Source organism: Microcebus murinus, chromosome 5 (genome assembly GCF_040939455.1).
Source record: "Microcebus murinus isolate Inina chromosome 5, M.murinus_Inina_mat1.0, whole genome shotgun sequence".
In the NCBI taxonomy this organism is placed as follows: Eukaryota; Metazoa; Chordata; class Mammalia; order Primates; family Cheirogaleidae; genus Microcebus; species Microcebus murinus.
Genome location: NC_134108.1, coordinates 67,349,135 through 67,363,083, shown reverse-complemented (window position 1 = coordinate 67,363,083; position 13,949 = coordinate 67,349,135).

The window sequence follows — 13,949 nt, the reverse complement described above, 5'->3', positions numbered from 1 at the left end:
ATTTTAATCAACAGACCTGAGGAGTTTATGTGCCAAGCTCATGATCTCATTGAATCTTTACGTTTACATTATATGTTTCCAGGTCAGTATTAGCCTCCTTTTAAACATGAAGAAACTGAAGTGCAGAGGCAGTTGAAGAACTCACCCTCAAAGTATTATTTGAGTGTTGAATGATGGTTAACACCTGTTTTTCTGACCTAAAGTCCAGCTCCTTCCCACACACCACCAATTTATGAGTATGATACATGTAAGATGGCAATAAGATAAGCAGAAATTCTGAACATAAATAGTCTTTAAAAAGGAAGGGAGAAATTAATAGGCAAGTTTATGACACCCAATGAGATCATGCAGCCAACTGTACTCTTTTTTTTTCTCATTTTTTTTTATTTCAGCATATTATGGGGGTACAGATTTTAAGGTTTCAATAAATGCCCATTTCCCCCCCTCCCCCCACAAGTCTGAGTCTCCATCATGACCATCCCACAGATGGTGCACATCTCACTCATTATATATGTATATACCCACCCCCCTCCCCCCTGCCCAATAACCTATTACTGCAGTACCTATGTGACCACTTAGGTGCTGTTCAGTTAATACCAATTTGCTGGTGAGTATATGTGGTGCTTGTTTTTCCATTCTTGGGAAACTTCACTTAATAGTACGGGTTCCAGCTCTAACCAGGAAAATATAAGATGTGCTATATCACCATTGTTTCTTAGAGCTGAATAGTACTCCATGGTATAGATATACCACATTTTATTAATCCATTCTTGGATTGATGGGCACTTGAGCTGTTTCCACAGCCTTGCAATTATGAATTGTGCTGCTATAAACATTCGAGTGCAGGTGTCTTTTTTGTAGAGTGTCATTGGATCTTTTGGGTAGATGCTCAGCAACGGGATTGCTGGATCAAATGGTAGATTCACTTGTATCGCTTTAAGGTATCTCCATATTGCTTTCCACAGAGGTTGAACTAATTTGCAGTCCCACAAGCAGTGTAGGAGTATAGAATTTTTTTATTTCCATCTTGATTTCTTCATTTATGAAATAATCATTTAGTAGGAGGTTGTTTAATTTCCACGTTTTTGTGTAGAAATGTGTGTTTCTGTTAGGGTTGATTTCTACTTTTATTCCACTGTGATCTGAGAAGGTACATGGTATGATTTCTATTTTTTTAAATTTCTTGAGATTTACTTTGTGTCCTAGGATATGGTCAATCTTAGAGAATGTCCAGTGAGCTGATGAGAAGAACGTATATTCAGTGGATTGTGGGTAGAATGTCCTGTAGATGTCAGTCAGACCCAGTTGTTCCAAGGTTTTGTTTAAGTCCATTATTTCTTTATTAATTTTCTGTTTGGAGAATCTGTCTTGTGCCGTCAGTGGGGTGTTGAAATCTCCGGTGATTATGGAGTTGCTATTAATCCATTTGCTTAGATCCAGTAAGGTTTGCTTTATGAAACTGGGTGCACCTAAGTTGGGTGCATATATATTTAAACTTGTTATCTCTTCTTGTTGAAGTGTGCCCTTCACCATTATATAATGACCCTCTTTGTCTTTCACTACTTTTGTTGGTTTAAAAGCTAAATTGTCTGAAATTAGAACTGCCATGCCAGGCTTCTTTTGGCTTCCACTTGCCTGGAATACTGATCTCCACCCTTTTACTTTTAGTCTATATGCATCCTTGCAGGTTAGATGTGTTTCCTGAAGACAGCATATACTTGGCCTGTATTTTCTTATCCATTCAGCCAACCTATGTCTCTTGAGTGGAGAGTTTAAGCCATTCAAATTTATTGAGAGAACTGATAGGTAAGGTAGATTACTGTTCATTCTGTTGGGTTGGATGTTGTTGCTTTGATTTCTCTCTTGAGCCATTGTATTATCTGGCCTTTAATTTTTGGGTTTTGGTTGTTTTTATATTCGTGAGTTTTTATTATGGTGTTCTGTGCATAGCACTGTTTTGAGTACTTCTTGTAGGGCTGGTCTTGTCTTGGTGAATTCTCTGAGACTTTGCTTGTCTGAGAATGTCTTTATTTCTCCTTCATATATGAAGCTTAGTTTTGCAGGGAATAAGATTCTAGGGTGGGCATTGTTTTGTTTCAGAAGAGTGAGAATGCGGCCCCAGTCTCTCCTTGCTTGTAAAGTCTCATTAGAGAAGTCTGGTGTTATGCGAATTGGCTTTCCCTTGTATGTCACTTGCTTCTTTTGTCTTACAGCTCTTAGAAGGGCCTCTTTAGTTGATACTTTGGTCAGTCTGATTACTGCATGTCGTGACGTCTTCCTGTTTGCATTGAATCTCCCAGGGGTCTTCTGAGCTTCTTGAACTTGTATATCGAGATTTTGAGCAAGGCCTGGGAAATTTTCCTCTATTATATCTTCAAATAGCTTGTCCAACTCTTGGGTGTTGTCCTCTTCCCCTTCTGGTAATCCTATGACCCTCACATTAGGTTTCTTTACATAATCCCACATCTCTTGTAGGCTTTGCTCTTTTCTCTTGTTTCTCTGCTCTATCTCTGTGATGGTTTTATTTAGTTGGAGGGTGTTATCTTCAATCTCTGAGATTCTTTCTTCTGTTTGATCTACCCTGTTCTTGAGACTTTCCACTGTATTTTGTAGTTCCCTGAATTGATTCTTCATTTCCAGGAGTTCGGTTAAACTTTTCTTCATTGTGTCTATTTCTTTTTCCAGGTCCTAGAGGCTTTTTGTGGTTTCTTTGTGTGGGTTATTGAGTTGTTGTTGCAGCTCGGTGAGTGTTCTTATGATCCACAGACGAAATTCCTCTTCTGTCATTTGGTTGCCTGATTTTGGTTGATGCCTGTTTCTAGGGGGCTGGGGCTCCTCTTTGGGGGAGAGTTTTCCATTTGGTTCTTCATATTTCCTGAGTTCCTTCACTGATTTCTTCCCATATCGATTAGTTGTTGTTTCTTCCCTTTAGGTTTTTGTTTGGGTATTCACACACCTTGTTTAGTTTCTGAGCCGTTAGGTGGTGTCTGTGGGTTAGATTCGACCACTCCCCGTATAATGAGTCAGTGGGTGCTGTGAAAAGGCTGTGCAGGATGCCATCCCTGTCAGTAGGTGGCGCTTGCTTGGAGGAACAGGCTATGCTGTTGATTTTGTGTCCTGTTATCAGCTCTTGTTCTGGGCGGAGCTCGGTTGGGTAAGCCTGCCCTCAGGCACCACCAATGTCATTAGCAGGGATCAAAGTTCTGTTCTCTGCTTCCAGGAAAAGCTGTCAGGGCGGGGCTGGAATGGTCCCGCTCAGCCAGAAAGTCTGCTTGTGGGGGTGGGGCTGTCTGAGACCCGCAGTCTGGAGCAGCCTCGCTTCTTTCCACCTTCCCCAACTCCGCAGCTACTCCTGGGCCTCTGCCAGCAGGCCAGACCACATGCCACCAGGCCTCCCCGGACTGTGATGCCGGCGGGGAGGTTCCCTGTGCAGGAACGCCACCTGGGCTGGGCGCACGGCCTCCCTTTGGGGGGAGGGTTGCCCTCTAGGACACTGATCTGCCCCTGGAGGCACACACACCTCAGCAGGATGTTCACAAATATCCCTTCTGTGCCCCAGCAATGCTAGACCTTGGTGCACGGGATCTGGTCTGCAGGTCCGACCTCTGGGTCCCAGAGTTCAAAGTGTATCCCCACCAGGGAGAGGATTTCCAGTCCCAATTCACCCACAGGGAGCCCAAGCTGTGTCTGTGTCTCTCAGCCTCTGAGTCGGCACCATTCTCCTGGGAACACCATGCCAGTAGCACCTGGGAGGGCGGGCGGGTAGGGAGCTCACAGTCTGAGTTCCCCTGAGTCAGCTGTAGGGTCCCAAAAGGGAAGGTCCCGTTCCTTGGAGGTGCCTCTGGCTGGTGGCTGTATAGTCTCTCTGGGCAGCCGCAGGTAGGGTTGGCGGAGGGGAGGAGGAGGCAGTATGGCGCCAGCCGCGTGGCTCAGGAATGCGCACACAGAGGTGCCCTGAGGGATTTGGGAATCTGGTGCCACCTCCGCTACAGGCTCACCGCTAGCTGGTGGTGGCCGTCTCTGAGCTGGTGTCCGCAGGTCTCTCCAGCCGTTGGGGAGCCCACCAGCAGTCCCAAATGCAGGGGAGGGAAAAGGTGATTTATCTACCTACCCTTCCCGCTGGTCTCCGGGCTGCTCCGGCGGTCTCAGCTTCCAGTTCTCCTCCGTAGCCTCCTCCCGCGGAGTCTCCCGGGGTCTCAGGTAACCCTCCTTCCGGCCCTCGTCCGCTGTATGCTCGCCTTCTCACTTCTTTTCTCTAATTTCTGCTAGAATCTGTCTTTTCTGCAGAGACACTCTTTCTGGCGGTGGTTCTCGTCCACCATCTTGATCCTCCTCCCCAGCTGTACTCTTAGGTTAGAAATTGAGGAAGACATAACAGAAGCCATGCTGTAGCATTTTAATGCAAATGGAGTAAAAATCTTCATTACTTCAGGAGTCTGGATATAGCTCTAGATGCTATATTGCTATAGACAAATTTCAGGCCAACATGTTTACTCTGTCTGGTATCAGAAAAGCTGAAATGAGCAGTGTGAGGAAGCCATGGGAGTGAAGTGAGGGTGGGAGGACATCAGAAAAAAAGAAAGAAGGGAATACACGGGAATAGTCAGGGGACTGTGACCTTGTGGGTAAAGGAGTGATCAGGTTGCAAAAACCTACAGAGACAGGCCAGGGGTCATGTGAAAGGAGTCATGTAATTACAAGGAAATAACCTTCTCAGCAAGGGAAATGGAACCTAGGAGCAGGAGAAAGTAACTTACTACAGATGGCCAAGAAGTCACTTACATCACTAATAAACACAACCACAGTGAATAAAATTGGCAAAACCCAGCTCCAAGCTCATTTCATAACAAGGTAAAAGAAATGTAAGGTGCAGAGATAATTGCTTAAGAAAAAGGCTTCTGGCAAAATGGAGGCGTCAGATAAGGCTGGGCAACAAAAGAAGTTTTTGAGGTGGCAATTTTAAACAAAGGGTCATGGTTTCAAGTGGTGCTAATTTCACTGATGAGACACAACTGGGTCCCAGTTTCTCTACTGTGTCGGTAGGACCATACAAAGCCTCCCACTGTATGATTGAGGGTGCAGTGAAAGTATGCGTCAGTGCTTTCACCAGGCAAAAAGGTAAGTGCTTTTATGCTATTGTTTATTAATTTATTAAGTAATTCCATAATAATGTCAGAAATTTAACATGATTCTGGTCCAAGGGATCGCCCTTTCAGAAAGGATGATATTGGAAGAAATACAGTCACAAATTTTTTTATTTATATTCTATAGACATGATCAACTGTTTTATGTTTTGTCAATGGAGATGATAACATTTATGGTGATATCAACAATATATTATCTATTCTATAACTCATTTAAAGAGTGTTGCACCTGAGACTAGACCCCCCATATTCTTTGACAGACTTGGGGATGAAAGTCTAAAACTTCTATTAGAGATGGAGACATGAGTTCTACTTTAAGAGAAAATTGACTTTTTTAGTATTGTAAATGCATATTAGTTTTTTTTTCCTTTGTGGTTAATCAAAGATGAAGAAAAAACAACAACAATTTTTTTAAGTGGTAAGAAGAGGGGTAATGAATTCTGTAGTTCTGTCACAAGTTTGCCCCCTGTGAGAGGAGTCATGTCCCAGCAGAAGCTGCTCTGAGCCTGGGAGTGAGAGGAAAGCTCTGAGGGGTGGGTTTGGACTGGGGAGAGGAGACAAGGCCAGGCTGCCACTGGCACCTGGGAAGGAAGTCATGACCTAAGGAGACAGACACTAATCTGGGACCCTGGTGGGGCATAGGGACCTTGGGCACATTTTATTTATATCAGTTTTTAAGATTTTCTTTGCTTTAATTCCCTTTTGCAATTTGTAAGCCAACAGTAAAATCTGGCTAAATCACTAGTCATCAGGGAAATGCAAATCAAAACTACAGTGAAATATTATCTCACCCTAGTTAAAATGGCTTTTTATCAAAAAGACAGGCAATAACAGATGCTGGCAAGGATGTGGAGAAAGGGGAAACCTTGTACACTGCTGGTAAGAATGTAAATTAGTACAGTCACTACAGAGAACAATATGGAAGTTCTTTAAAAAACTAAAAATAGAACTACCATATGATCCAGCAATCCCACTATTGGGTATATACTCCAAAAGAAAGGAAACCAACATATTGAAAAATATCTGTACCACCATGTTTACTGTGGCAATATTCACAATAGCTAAAACATAAAATCAACCTAAATGGCCAGCAAAAGATGAATGGATAAAGAAAATGTGCTATATATCTATATATAGAGAGATATATCTCTCTATATATACATACAATGGAATAGAATGAGATCCTCTATTTGCAGCAACATGGATGGAATTGAAGGTCATTACGTTAAGTGAAATAAGCCAAGCACCGCACTCGTGCAGTGGAGCTAAAAAAGTGGATCTCATGGAGGTAGAGACTAGATTGGTGGTTATGAGAAGCCAGGAAGGGTAGGGCAGTGGGGAAATAAAGAGAAATTGATTAATAGGTACAAGTATACGGTTTGATAGAAGAAATAAGATCTAGTGTTACACAGATCAGTAGGGTTTCTATAGTTTACAATAATCTATTATATGTTCCAAAATAGCTAGAAGAGAATAATTCAAATGTTTCTAGCATAATGATGAATATTTAAGGTGATGGATATCCTAAGTACTGATTTGATCTTTACAAATTACATGAATGTATTAAATTATCACATGTACTCTGAAACTATGTACATAGTTTCTATTATGCATCAATAAAAATTATTTAAATTTTAAAACAGATTTGGTTAAACATGATGTCTGACCTTGCTGCGCTTTGGAGAATTAAGGGTAGATCCATGCCCATACTTGGGAGAAGTGGCAGAAAGAGGGAGCAGCAGTGCGAGGAGGCATAGGGGCCAGGAAGAGGTCAGGAGGGGATGGGGTACAGTCAGATAGGTGTGTGGGACTTGCAAGCATGCCTCTTGGGATCACTGAAACACAGAAGGGTAGGTAACAGAAGGGTAAGCTGGGTTAACATTTGACAAAAAATGACAAAAACTTTGCCCCTCTGGAAAAATTTTATACATATGTATCAGCTCCAGTGGTGAATTAAATATTAAAATTATGAAATTTATTTTAGAATTTAAACATCAAATATTATTATTAAATATTAATAACATCAATATATTAAATATTAATAATAAATGTTAATAATTTGTTGTTACTGCTGATTCATCCACATACAGTCTTCAGACAGCTCATCTCTCTTCCTTTTTCCTTACTCCGCTCTGTCCGAACCAAGGAGCTCACCCAGGCATCTGCTGGAGTCAGGCTGTCATCTGCTTCCCTACAGCTGGAGGATCTTCACCTGGACCTGCTGGATCTCCCTGAGCTCAAACCAGACGCTCAGAAGGCTGAGACCTCTGAAGCCAGGTTACCTTTTCACTCCACCCTCTAATCCAGTATAACCCCTTATCTCTCCTCTGCCATTTATGCAACATTCTATAGGGCAAATCAGATTTATAACCCAGGGAAGGTAGTATGGGAAAGTATTATAACTTTAAGGACTCAACCTCTCTTTTAGCAGTCGTGGCTCTTTTTTTAATAAAAGATAAAGTTTTCTTTTTTTTTAGCTCCACTGCACGAGTGCGGTGCTTGGCTTATTTCACTTAACGTAATGACCTTCAATTCCATCCATGTTGCTGCAAATAGAGGATCTCATTCTATTCCATTGTATGTATATATATAGAGATATATCTCTCTATATAGAGATATATAGCACATTTTCTTTATCCATTCATCTTTTGCTGGCCATTTAGGTTGATTCTTGGGATGATTCTTGGGAAAATTTATTGGCCAGATGGCATCTTCCATGCAGTGTTCTAGTTCAAGGGCAATTCAAGAAAGGGAAATGTAAAAGAATTGTCAGCCAAAAATGTCATTGTATTAAATGTTTTGCTTTGGCCTCCCCAGCTTGTCAGCCCATGTACCTGAAGAGACCAGAAGAGGAGGGTTTTCTGATGCTATCTAGGTCAGGAACTTTGTTCTCTGTGATGATCTGTGGTTTACATCACCACAGATGGGTTCCTTGCTGTGCTGTGGAGAACCTTATTGCCTAAATTTTACACACCAGTAAGAAGTTTCTCCAATGCACAGTGGGGAACCCATTCTAAACCATTCTTCTTCAGAAAGAAGAGACTCATTCTAAATCAATTAGTTGGGATCAGCTGAAAGAACAAGCTGATGACAAGAAGACTATTATGCAAATATCAGGTATTTCACTAAATTTAAGGTGAAAAAAAATACCCTTATATGGGGAAGGGGAGAATCTTAAAGTGTTTTTTTTTTTTTTTAACAAAATTTACTTTGTTCTATTGGTGCCACTGCTGCTATTATTTTTAGCATTTCCTATTCTGTTTTGATAATAGAAAATAAGCTTCTGAAATCATATTAAAATTTATCAATAGAAATGATGTGGGATTTGAGATTAGAGAGATGTGGAAATATATCGTTTCTCTGCTATTTACTGTGTGTGACCTTGTCACAAGTTATGTACACTCTCAGAGCTTCTCTTTCATGATCTATAATTATAGCTACCTCATTGTGTTTGAGGAGAGGTAAAAGAGAATCCAAATATAGAGCACCTAATGTGCTGTCTGGTACATATTAGACACAATAAATGGCAGCTATTATTATTATAACTATTATAATAATTTTTATAACTACTGCAGCACAAACTCCACACATAAAATTAGAGCAGCAGAAACATAACATAATTGAAATCTTGGAACCACATTTGCTCACTACAGCAACTTTTAAGCATCGGTTTAGTTGGCAAGATTCAAGTTCCTGAGGAATCCCCAAATTCCCAAGACAAAATACACAGGCATTCATAATGACAACGTAACTTTCTACTACAGATAACTGGGTAAGAGGAGGGCAGCCCCTGAAGTCCAGAAGCTGACCTGGCACTCACAGCTAGACTGTGGTGTTTTCCTGTTAAACATAAATAATTTCATAGAAAGCCATTTTCAGACAAAAACATGAACATTGTCCAAACAAACAAAAATGATAAAACACCCTCCTATTCTGTCTAATATAAGCAATTGTTGATTCTTTACCAATCACAACTTTGGTTTCATTCTTCTTATCTTTTAGAGAAGAATTATTAGGGCACACAAACACAAAATTATTGCTGCTTCCTGACAGCATTAAATCCAAAATCCTCCACTTCCTCAAAACCTCACCAAATTCTTGAATATACATTATTGCCTTTAGAAGTGTGTAGACACTGATTCACTATTTATGGCATTGTTACTGAAAAGAAGTCTCTGAGGTCACCTTGATTATTTCTGCCTCTTAGGAAACTTATTTTTCTATGCGTGGGTGAACTTGAGATACGCTTTTTTTGTTTGTTCTTGAATATCTATAATTTTATCAGGATATAAGCATACTTATTCTGTGTCATTTTTTTCTGGGTTGAAGTTTTTCTTTCAATCTATAGATTCGATTTTGTCAATTATTCCAGAAGTGTTTTCTTCTATTGTATTGTTGAATACTTTTCCCTGTTTCCTATTTTGTGTTTGATTCTTCAGAGATTCCATTCAAAGATCCTGCTGGATCTGGCTGTTATGTCTATCAACCTGTGTCAAACTACGTCACCTGTTTTTCCTGTAGCCACTCCAGCTGCCTGGCTTACAGCCAAATCATCTTCTAATTGCAACATCCTTGGATGAGCCTTTTTCAACAGGGACACTTATTTTAGCTCATCTGTATTTTGTCTGAGGCTGGACAAAGAACACATTATCTCTCAACGTCCTTTCTTGTGTTGACACAAATTTTATAATGTTTGACAGATATTTTATACTATGCGATTCAGGGTTGTTGCTCCTTTTTTTGTTGTAACCTTTGTTCTATTGGGTACCTTTAAAAAGAAAGACGTTTCATCTTTACCTAAAAGAATCAGAGTTGTTTTTAGTAATTTGCTCTATAGTCCTGCCACAATGATGGCGTGGTTGGGAATGGCAGTTTTCTCCTAGACTCCAATTTCATGTCCCTACTTTGTATGGAAATCATGTGATTGCAAGGATGATCTTAGTGTCAGCGCACAGCATGTCCCTAAGTACGAGATTGGCTCAGGAGTGAGCATGTGACAGTGAGGTGTGAGATGAAGTTTGCAAAACTTTGGTAACTCTTTCCCCATCTTAAGAGGGAACACAGGAAACAACAGCTTTTTCGTTCCCCTGTTATTGTCCTACATAGGTGTGAGGCCCAGAAGTGCCGTGGCCACCTTGACTTCATCTTAAGAATGAGGCTAACTTGTGGTGTACTTAGAGACAAGGAACTAAAGGGAAAAGAAACTGGTTCTACAAAGATATGCTAACCCTCAAGCTGCCCTTCCTCTAGGCTTCCAGCAAACCTAGCTAATGCTAACACATTTCCTTATCATTTAAACATGTTGACTTTTCTGGTACTTCCAGATTAAAGTTATCTTAGCTAAAAAATACAGCAATATATTTTTCGTTCTGCCTCCACTGAGCATGCATTGTGTTACTGATGTTCCACATCAGTAGTAAGTTCACTTAGAAATGTGTCCAAGCAGTTTATGTACCCACAGTGACAACAAATGCCAAGCTTATCTTGGATGCCTTGGACTATGGTATGTGCACTGAAGTGTCTGAATGAAATTTTTGAATTACTTTTTCTTGTGACAATTACAAGCAAAGCAATCATAGATCAAAGGCCTCATTGGCTTGACCTGTGTGATATTTGGTAATAGCTGTGATTATTCTGCCTGAGAAAAATAATACTTCAGATGCAGGGCCTTCATAGTAAAGTACAAAGCAACCTACTGAATGTAGTTCTTGCTTTCCTTCTGGAAATGTTCAGTGGAAGTGATGGTGTACAATAGAGATATTTGGGAATGGTTGAAGAGTAGTAGGACAAACCACATATGGCTAGAATAGAGTCTTTACAGCTCGGTCATTCTGTTAAGTAGATAGTGAGGGATTCCAGGTCTCCTAGGGACAAAAGTGGGTGCTGTTGCTTTGGTGCAATTGTCCCACCAGGGAAGAAGGATGAGGGTGGGCCCTAGGTCTCTATCTTGGTCCTGCCCACCCCTAACCCTCTTCTGAGAGACCTGGGGGAAGAGGGAATGCCCTACAAATCTGTCAATCATAACTTAGTATGCCAGCTGCAAAATGACTTTCTAGCCCATGGGGCAAGCTGCATGGGTACCCTAGAGTCCAGAAATTGACCTAGACCATCCGCATGCATAGTAATGCAACTCCCAACTGTCCAAAGTGGTTCCGAGGTGACGTCTGAGTCATGAGGGAGGTCACGATCTGGGCACTGTCAAGCAAGATGCAGACCATAACAAACCCCCTATTTTTGCACCCTTTCTTTCGCTCTCCTTTGCTGTGACAGTGGGTCCGGTTGTCATCTGTGGCGTATGTACCATGCCCTGTAAACCCATATCTTGCTCTTGTCCTATAATCCTATCTTTTTCTCCTCAGTAAACCTCATTTTCATAATTGCCTTACTTTGGTGTGTCTGGTCATTCTTCGGCCATGAGTGCACTAAGAACCTACATTTTAGACTAAAACCTGACAATTTCAATCCATTCCCTTCCATTACAGCTAACCTTTTACTGAGAGGTAATTCTGTTGAAAATAAAGCTGACTTTTTCCGTGATAAAACAAATCTCTCTTGTAGTTTCACCCCTGGACTTTTTAATCAACTAGCTGTATTTCCATTTAATTATTAATTCTTTTGTTCTATAGCCATTGTTTTGGGGGGAAAACTCTCAAACTATGTTTTCCCTCTGCTCTTACAACACAATAATCATCAACATGGAAGACTTCTGTGGCCAAATGTGGGGATTGTTTCCCACACACCAAGCACAGGACAGCAGTTGGATGTCCTCTGATTCACTTCCGACACTACTGACCTAGACATAGCATCAGATATGAGGGTGAGGGCTTAGTCCCCAAAACTGCCCCAGCCCTCAGACACTAGTCACAAGTCTGCCTCTAGAACTGCTGACTGGCTGACTTCAAGTTGGGGTTCCCACAACCTCCTCTTTGGGTAACTTGCTAGAGTGGCCCACACAACTTAGGAAGATACTTATGTTTATTGCAAAGGATATCCAAAGCTTACAGATGAACAGCTACATGGGGTGAGGTATCGAGGAAGGGGCATGGAGTTTCCATGCCATCCCCAGGCACCCCACCTGCACCCCAAGGTGAAGGTCAGAGAGAGTCTGTTTCCTGAGGCTGCTCCTGAGGCCTAGAACAACCAACATTATGACAAAAGACTGCAACAAGGGCGATGGGAGTTATGAGCCAGTACGTGGACAAAAACCAACATATATATCATAACACCCCAGCCACATATTGAGCACTATTTCCTGGGCACTTTGCCAGATACTAGGGAGTCCAGAGAAATAAGGAACAAGAGGACATGGGGATGAACAAGGAGATCCTCTGTCTCTGAGGACCTCCTAATCTCTGCACACAGACACACAGACACAGACACAAAAACACACCCCCTTAGAAGCTCGTTAGGGCAATAACATAGTTAAGAACCCAAAGAGAACTGTAAGGTGAAAATGGTAACTATTTGACTGCTAACAAATTTGTGTAATGTGTTAATGACTCACTGTGTTTGCCCTTCCAAGGCTATCCGTACTTGTAAGAAGAACTTCTTGAATACTATGTGTTAGTTCTCAGCCAATAATGGAGAGTGAGAAAAATTTTGAAGCAAACAACTCTCAGGTAATATGATGCAGACAGCCAAATATACTAAAGTCTAGACAAAGACACTTGCATTTATTTTTAGCAAGTGGAAATACAGTGGTTTGAGTTACTACTTGTCTTGATGGATATTATCAGCTAAGCTGGATTTTTCTATTGCAAAACTTTTCTCTACCTCTAGATAAATTTGGTAAAGAGGATACTTTCATTTCTTCGGGTTAAAGTTCTAGGCATTAAATTAAGGCTGCAATGTTGTATTTAAACATTAAGCATCTAAAAGTGTTAATTTTGCTTCAAAAGGTGCCTGACAAATTCAGGAAATAGTTCAGAATATTTACTTCATATTTATGCATGTGGTTTGGAATTCTCTTTGACAGGATAGAATATGTCTTCAGACTCTATTATCATAAACACAAGTGACTGTTAGAGTGGAATTTACACGGCAAGGATTACTGTATGTCTAGCTTTGGGATTATTTTTATCTTTGAAATTTGCACAGCTTTCCCTCCCACGATTAATGATGGACATAAAGCAATAGTGTTCTGGAGGGAAATTAGCATATCTCTTCGAAACATCTTGTAATGGTAACTGGCATTCAGGGCAATTGATTCATCAATAAGTGTTTGTGGGAATTTCACCCCAGAGAAGAAGTTAGAGCTAGCACTCACAAGTCACAATGCCAAGCCTTTTTAGTGATGATTACATGCTGTTACAGAATTTTTAATCCTACCCCCAGATTGTTCTATTGAAAATGAAAACTCACGAAAGGAATATAGAATTAGGGCTTAAGATAGCTCAAGAACGCTTTCATTGGAGTTATGAATTTGCCTTCTTTATGGCTAAACTCAAAGTTTTGCATCATTCCATGCTTCTTTGAAATTAGGTACTAGGGGAAAGGCAGCTCTACTTCTGGGAGTTAGTGCCTGAATCTGCTGTCCTATTTCCAGTCTCTTCTATGGGATGCTTCAAAATTCTGGGCATATCCAGAACCAACTCTAGTCACAAAAGCAGCCTTTCCTACCATGAGGTGTTCTGACACAGAACTGCCTTCATCCTGTTAGTAGGTCTCTAGACACCATGAATAAAGGTAGTCTCCTAACTAGGTTCCTAGACTCTGCAAGGAACACGCTTGGCTGACTTTGAAACCAGGTGCTCTCCAACTTCCTAGCTCTGGCTCAAACAATCTCAAGAGGCTCATCGCATCTTG